The sequence below is a fragment of the Dama dama genome, chromosome 33 (assembly GCF_033118175.1).
Source record: "Dama dama isolate Ldn47 chromosome 33, ASM3311817v1, whole genome shotgun sequence".
Classification (NCBI taxonomy): Eukaryota; Metazoa; Chordata; class Mammalia; order Artiodactyla; family Cervidae; genus Dama; species Dama dama.
The window spans coordinates 38,319,310-38,327,830 of record NC_083713.1 but is presented as its reverse complement, the minus strand read 5'-3'; positions in this window follow the sequence as shown (position 1 = coordinate 38,327,830).

Genomic DNA, 8,521 nt, shown 5'->3' with positions numbered 1-8,521 from the left:
GCCTTAAAAATCACACTTATCGTCTTCTCTTCTTGCTCCATGCTGTTGCTGCTGCTGCTAAGTTGCTTCATTCCTGTCCGACTCTGTGCGACCCCACGGACGGCAGCCCACCAGGCTCCTCTGTCCCTGGGATTCTCCAGGCAAGAGTACTGGAGTGGGCTGCCATTTCCTTCTCCACTTGCTCCATGGTGCATCTTCAAATTCTATTGTGACTGCCACAATTGAATTGTGTAAGGCTGAAAACCAAAGAAACTTACAGACATTTTAACTAGGGTCAGGAAAATGTTAAACCCATCCTGGCTAGTGTTTTATTATAAAGAAATATGTCAATAATTATTTACAAGATATATATATACACATATATATGTAAATTATATTATGTAATAATATATTATTATGCATATATATATATATATATATATATATAATGTTGTCTTTAAACAGAAACACACATAAAACAAGAATATGAATTGATTTTGTTTGCTCATAGGAACCTGAGCCATTCTGGGACATTTGGGATTGTGTGGAGCTGTTTTGATGGTCTTGAATTTGGTGAAGAGTGGGCTGTGAGGGGGGTATATGGTATATACCCCCAAGACTACTAGCCTTCGTTAAAGAACAAGGATGCTCTTATACTTCCTAGCATACACAGGACAGTTCCCTACAACAAAGAAATATCAGGTCAGAAATGTCAGTGCCAAAGCTGAGAAACCGGGCCTTATACTGAGTCTTCAAACTTTCTCTGTAAGGACTGGATAGTTAATATCTTCCTCTTTGTGAGCCACGTGGTCTCCATTACAACTACTAGACTTTGCCTGTGTAGCATGAAAACAGCTACTGACAATATACCAGCTGACAATGGGTGCATCTGTTTCACAATAACCTTTATTTATAAAAGCAGTCAGGCTGCTGGATGTTGGCCTGGGCTATCGTTTGTGGACTCCTCCATAACAGTAATTCTCAATCTCAGATGCTCATTAGAAGAACCCAGGAGCTTTTGAACACGGTATTACCTGGACTCCCCTTCCCCCAATTCTGATTTGATTGGTCTGGGAGGGGCCTCCCGTGTTGGTGTTAGTTAAAAACATCCCATGGATGAGAATGTACAGCCAGTGTTGACAGCCATCGCTCTGAGATAGTTGCTGTTTGTTTGTTTGAAAGTTGATCCAGCCCAGTAGTCAGCAGTCAGCAGAGCCTTGTCTTGCAATCTGGCTTTTGTCCCAGGGACTCTCCTGAAAGTCTACAAATTAATGGGCTTTTATTAGTGTCTGTTCCTCGGAATCCCTGAGACTGAGATTTAGAAACACTCCATGATTTCAAGTACCTTGAAACTCCTCACTCTCCAGGTTTTCCTCCTATGCTTCTAACTACCCTTCTGCCTCTTCTTCAACCTTTTGCACATTAAATATAGATACTCCCCAAAGAGCTGTCCTCAGGGTTCTTCTCTGATTAATTTTTCCTGGCCTGTGTCATGGCCTTACCTCTCTATAAACAGCATTCATGTAACTAACTTTTGGCCTAATCTCTCCCACAGGGGTTGTTTTAGTAAGTTACCCGGTGACTCTATTCTTGATCATGGTTTTGGAAATTAGATATGAAAAGTCATAGTCATAAAACTAAGTTACAGTCTTTTATTCCAGATATCAACTCCCACAGCATGGGACATTCCATAGAACATTTTGAAAACTACCATCCTTACCATGCAACTTTCTTAGAGGAGAAACACCACAATAAGGTCATTTGGGGACTTTGTAATGTACCTTTTGCATCGAGGTCTACCTCATGCTATATAGAAAGTTACCAGTGTGTATAAGGTTAAATACAATCAAAAGAAATAAGTAATGGAAATAACAATATTGCTTTTATGTCACCAGAGCACTCCTATAGTTCAGAGATAAAACAATGAGACACTCATTCATTGCCAGTTATATCCAGCCCCTTGTCAGGAGATAGGTGAGACATGCAAACTGGGTAACTGGCAAGAGTTTTCAGGGAGTCTTTTTACAAAGGTATGGGCAGGTGTATTTGTTTCCAAGGTCTACCATAACAAATTACCATTAACCTGGTGGCTTAAAACAACAGAAGTTTATTCTCTCATCATTCTGGAGGTCAGAAGTCCACAGTTAAGGTATTGGCTGGGCTGCACTACTTCCAGAGGTTCTAGAGGAGAACCTGTTCCTAGCCTCTTCCAGTCTCTGTTGGCTATTGGCATTCCTTGGCTTCCTCGACTGCAGCCAGTTCAGTTCAGTTCAGTTGCTCAGTTATGTCTGATTCTTTGCAACCCCATGGACTGCAGCATGCCAGGATTCCCTGTCCATCACCAACTTACAAATCTTGCTCAAACTCATGTCCATCAAATCTGTGATGCCATCCAACCATCTCATCCTCTGCGTCCCCTTCTCCTCCTTCCTTCAATCCTTCCCAACATCAGGGTCTTTTCCAGTGAGTCAGTTCTTTGTATCAGGTGGCCAAAGTATTGGAGTTTCAGCTTCAGCATTAGTCCTTCCAATGAATATTCAGGACTGATTTCCTTTAGGATGGACTAGTTTGATCTCCTTACAGTCTAAGGAACTCTCAAGAGTCTTCTCCAACACCACAGTTCAAAAACATTAATTCTTTGGTGCTCAGCTTTCTTTATGGTCCAACTCTCATATCCATACGCGACTACTGGAAAAAATCATAGCTTTGACTAAATGGACCTTTGTCCGACTGTAGCCACATCACTCCAATCTCTGCCTCCGTTTTTGTGTTGCCTTCTCCTCTTCTTCTCTTCATATTGCCTTCTTCTCTTCTGTCTGTGTCATATTGCTTTTTATATTTCTTTCATAAGGACAGTCATTGGATTTTTGGCCCACTCAAATAGTGAAGGATGATCTCTGAATTTTGAGATCCTTAACTTAATTACATCTGCAAAGATCAGTTTTCCAAATAAGAGGTTAAGAAGTGGACATCTCTTAATATCTTTTTGGGGGGCCAGTATTCAACCCATTATAGCAGGGTTGGGAGAAACCACCAAGGGACTGTGAAGCCCTCTCAGGCTCGTTTACTAGGGCTGCAGGAGACAGGAAAGAAGTACACTGTGGAATCTAGAACCAGTAGCTGTAATTGTGGGTGGGGAGGGAGTCACCCATGAGACTTTTGAAAGAAAATTTCACTTGCCTTAAAGCTGGAGGAATAAATACCCAACTTTATTCCCTTTCCACTCCCCTACTAGTACCTCTCTTTAGCCACATCAAAATGGAAGCCAGAGGAAAAGATGACCAATGATACAGTCTCTAAAAGAGAAGGGAAGGTGGATCTGGAGAGGCAAACAGAATACATCCCACACAGCAGGACATTATCGTTCCTGGGGAGAAATGGAAAATTTTCTCAAGTTAGAGGTTCAAATGAGACTGCTTTCAGATGCACAGCAATAAGTTTAGCTTTTTATATATGTAAGGAACAAATGAGAACATATTTCAATTTTTCCCTGTAATTTCAGACCATTACACACTGCCCTGGGAAATACTAATTGCGTACTTCTGTGTTTTGGGAAAAGAAGTATTAGCAGAGTACACACCACCATAGTCCTTTACATATGTAGGAATAATCCTGTTATCATAAGCATCATAATTTTTATTACAATTCTATTTCCCTTGTTTATACTCCTTTTCTGTCTCAAAAGGAATTTAGGTGGTTCATGAAGAAGAATAAAGGTATTCTAAGGATGATGAAATTAAAATAGAAAGTCAAGACCATGGAAAGAAAGAGAAAGCTAATGTCAACCTCAAGGACTAATAGAGTTGCTGTGATTGAGCATCATATTGGACTCTACCTTCCTGGCAGCCATCATTATGATAACATAGTTATGTCCACATCTTCCTCTAACAGCACTTTGCTTATTTAGTCAAGAGAAACTCTGCAGCACATGATTCCATAAAGGCTGTCTTCTCCCACTCATGTAATACTCACTTTCTAGGATTAAAAATCACCATATAATTCACTAATCACTGGTTGTAGAAATAAAATGTTGAGAAATGAAAAAAAGACTGTAGAAGAATAGGGAAGGACCAGAAGGAAAGAAACAATGAAGGTGAGAAGAGGGAACATTTTAAGGTTCATGTAACCCTTCTAATTGCTAATTATTTTCAAATTTTCTCACCCCTTCTTTTATATTTTTTATTTGTTTTATTGAGATATAGTTTCAAATGTAACACTTAAATGTTCATTTTACTATTATTTGATTACATGTTATTATAATATATAATATTATACATCTATTATAAATTCACCAACTTGGCATGAATTTTCCATGATTTTTGATGTCTTTAACCTGTCAGACTACTACCACAGTCACATTTTCATCACTGCCCCAAATCTTCATGCTCAAGAACTAACTTCTTGGAAAAGACCCTGATGCTGGGAAAGATCGAAGGCAGGAGGAGAAGGGGACAACAGAGGATGAGATGGTTGGATGGCATCACTGACTTGATGAACATGAGTTTGAGCAAGCTCCGGGAGTTGGTGATGGACAGGGAAGCCTGGTGTGCTGCAGTTCATGGGGTCACAAAGAGTCAGATATGACTGAGAGACTGAACTGAACTGATTGAACCGTCACCAGCTTGACATGAATTTTCCATGATTTTTGATGTCTTTATAGCTGTCAAACTACTACCATAATCACATTTTCTTCACTGTTCCAAATCCTCTTCATGCTCAATCTCCTCCTCCCACCACTGGCTTCTAGAAACAAATTATCTGCTTCTTATCAGTATAGTTGTGGCTTTTATTTTTTTGTATAATCGATTTATAAAGTTGTACTAGTTTCTGGGATACAACAAAGTGTTTCAGTTATACATACATAAATATATATTCTTTTTCATTATGGGTTATTACAAGATATTGAATATAGTTACCTGTGCTGTACAGTAGGACCTTTCTGTTTATCTATTTTATATGTAGTAATTTGTATCTGCTAATCCCAATTCCTAATTTATCTCTCCCTCACCTATCCCATTTGGTAGTCATGCTTGTTTTCTATGTCTGTGAATATGTTTCTGTTTTGTAAATAAGTCCATTTGTACCATAGTGTAGATATCACATATAAGTGATATAATATGATATTTATCTTCCTCTGTCTGATTTACTTCGCCTAGTATGATGATCTCTAAGTCCATCTATGTTACTACAAATGGCATTATTTTATTCTTTTTTATGGCTAAATAGTATTCTGTTATATACATCACATCTTCTTTATCCATTCACCTATCCATGGACATTTAGGTAGCTTCCATGTCTTGGCTATGATAAACAGTGCTGCTGTGAACATTGGGATACATGTATCTTTTTGAATTAGAGTTTTCTTTGGATATACATCCAAGAATGAGATTGCTGGATCATATGGTAACTCTATTTTTAGGTTTTTAAGGGCCCTCTATACTGTTTTCCATAGTGGGGGCACCAATTTACATTCTCACCAATAGTGTAGCAAAGTTCCCTTTTCTCTGTTGTTAGATTTGGCTTTTCTAGAATTTCATATATCTCTAGTCTTTTGTGACCAACTTCTTTCATTTAGAATAACACCTTTGAGGTATCACAGCTCATTCCTGTTTATTGTTGAGTAGTTATTTACTTTTTTAATATATCATAATTTATTTATGTATTCAAAAAGTCAGTGGATATTTGAATTATTTCCATTTTTTGACAATTATGAATAAAATTGTCATGAACATATGTGCACCAGTTGTGTGAATATACATCTTCCTTTTCCTTGGTAAGTACCTTATGTGAGGTTAGCAGGTTGTATGGTAGATGTATGTTTAATTTTGAAAAAAACCTGCCAAACTATTTTGAAAGTTACTGTGTCATTTTACATTCCCACCAGCAATGTATGTATTATTTCACATCTTTGTCAACACTTAGTATTATCAATCTTCTTGATTTTGGCTATTCAACTGTGTGTGGAATATTTTTAATTTGTGTTTTCCTCGCCGAAAAATTGAGGCTTTTGAACTGTGGTGTTGGAGAAGACTCTTGAGAGTCCTTTGGACTGCAAGGAGATCCAACCAGTCCATCCTAAAGGAGATCAGTCCTGGGTGTTCATTGGAAGGACTGATGCTGAAGCTGAAAGTCCAATACTTTGGCCACCTCATGCGAAGAGTTGACTCATTGGAAAAGACCCTGATGCTGGGAGGGATTGGGGGCAGGAGGAGAAGGGGACGACAGAGGATGAGATGGCTGGATGGCATCACCGACTCGATGGGCATGAGTTTGAGTAAACTCGGGGAGTTGGTGATGGACAGGGAGGCCTGGCGTGCTGCGATTCATGGGGTCGCATAGAGTCAGACACGACTGAGCGACAGAACTGAACTGAACTGAATGATTAATAATGTAAAGCATGTTTTTTTTTATTATTTATGTACCACTCTTTGATGTGTCTGTTCAAATCTCTTGCTCATTTAAGTTATTGGGAGAGGTTTATCTTGTTATTGAGTTTTAAGAGGCTCTTTTTCTTTTAAAATAAGTTCTGATTTAAACAATCTTCTAGTGAATGTGTTTTGCAATTATTTTTCCTCAGCATGAAAAAGAACTACTGCTTATACCACAGAGCTACAGTAAGAATTAGACTAGAGTAGACAGTGTGCAAAGGTTCTGATACCTCATAGCCACTTAGTTAATATGAATTCTTTTCTCTTGTCCTTTTGCCATATCAAATCCTCTAAAGAAGTTGAGAAATGATTCAAGGAAGGAAAAAAAGTCTTTCAATGAGGGCATCTTGGAGAATATTTTCAGGGTACTAGTGGGGTCATAGGGAAATTGCAAAAGATTAAAGAGTGAATAATGATAATTTAAATAAGGGTTAGATAAAGGTTATTCTTTCTGAAATTTGGGAGATTAAGGAAGAAGACAGTAGCATAAGTTAGAGGCAGGATTGCATTGTGGTGAGCGCAAAAGAGTCTGCAGTCAGGTTGCTTGGAGATGAAGTCCAACTCTACCCCTTACAAGCTATGTGAGGATGGGAGAGTTATTTAACATGTGGATGATCAGGTAAGAGAGGAGGGCAAGGTCTCAAGGGAAGTTACAAGGCATGCACCTGGGGTAAATGCAAGATTTGCATTTGCTAAGAAAACAGGAGCAACACCATGAGGAATTCTGAGGGATACATCAAGTCAGACGATCTTTATTATTTTTTTTAATTTATTTACTTTTTATTGAAGGATAATTACTTTACAGAATTTTATTGTTTTCTGTCAAACCTCAACATGAATCAGCCATAGGTACCTTTTGAACCTCCCTCCCATGGCCCTCCCCATCCCACCCCTCTAGGTTGATACAGAGCTTCTGTTTGAGTTTTCTGAGCCATACAGCAAATTCCCGTTGGCTATCTATTTTACATGTGGTAATGGAAGTTTCCATGTTACTCTTTCCATACATCTCACCCTCTCTTCCCCTCTCCCCATGTCCATAAATCTATTCTCTATGTCTGTTTCTCCATTGCTGCCCTGTAAATAAATTCTTCAGTACCATTTTTCTAGTTTCTGTAATATGCATTAGATTATGATATTTATCTTTCTCTTTCTGATTTACTTCACTCTGTGTAATAGGTTCTAGGTTCATCCACCTCATCAGAATTGATTCAAATGCATTTCTTTTTAAGGCTGAGTAATATTCCATTGTGTATATATACTACAAATTCTTTACCCATTCATCTGTCGATGGGCATCTAGTTTGCTTCCATGATTTAGCTATTGTAAATAGTGCTGCAGTGAACAATGGGATACATGTGTCTTTTTCAGTTTTGGTTTTTTCAGGGTATATGCCTAGGAGTGGGATTGCTGGGTCATATCGTGGTTTTATTCCTAGTTTTTTAAGGAATCTCCCATACTGTCTTCTATAGTGGCTGTATCAATTTACATTCCCACCAACAGTGCAAGACCATTCCCTTTTCTCCACACCCTCTCCAGCATTTATTGTTTGTAGACTTTTTGATGAGGGCCTTTCTGACTGGTGTCAGGTGATATCTCATTATAGTTTTGATTTGCATTTCTCTAATAATGAGTGATGTTGAGCATCTTTTCATGTGTTTGTTAGCCATCTGTATGTCTTCTTTGGAGAAATGTCTGTTTAGGTCTTTTCCCACTTTTTGATTAGGTTGGTTGTTTTTCTGGTATTGAGTTGTATGAGCTGCTTGTATATTTTGGAAATTAATCCTTTTTTAGTTGTTTCATTTGCTATTATTTTCTCCCATTCTGAGGGTTGTCTTTTCACCATGCTTATAGTTTCCTTTGCTGTGCAAAAGCTTTTAAGGTTAATCAGGTCCCACTTGTTTACTTTTGTTTTTTAGAGTATTTCCATTACTCTAGGAGATGAGTCATAGAGGATCTTTATCTTTTTTAACAAAGTGCAAAGTTAATCATCTATCCAGAAAGTGAAAGATCAAGGGGAAACCTGGGAGTCAAGGAAAGTGAAGAAGGTGAGGAACAGTTGTTGTTGAGATGCAAATCCTAATTTTACAAGACAGTCATTAACAGATAGCCAAAAA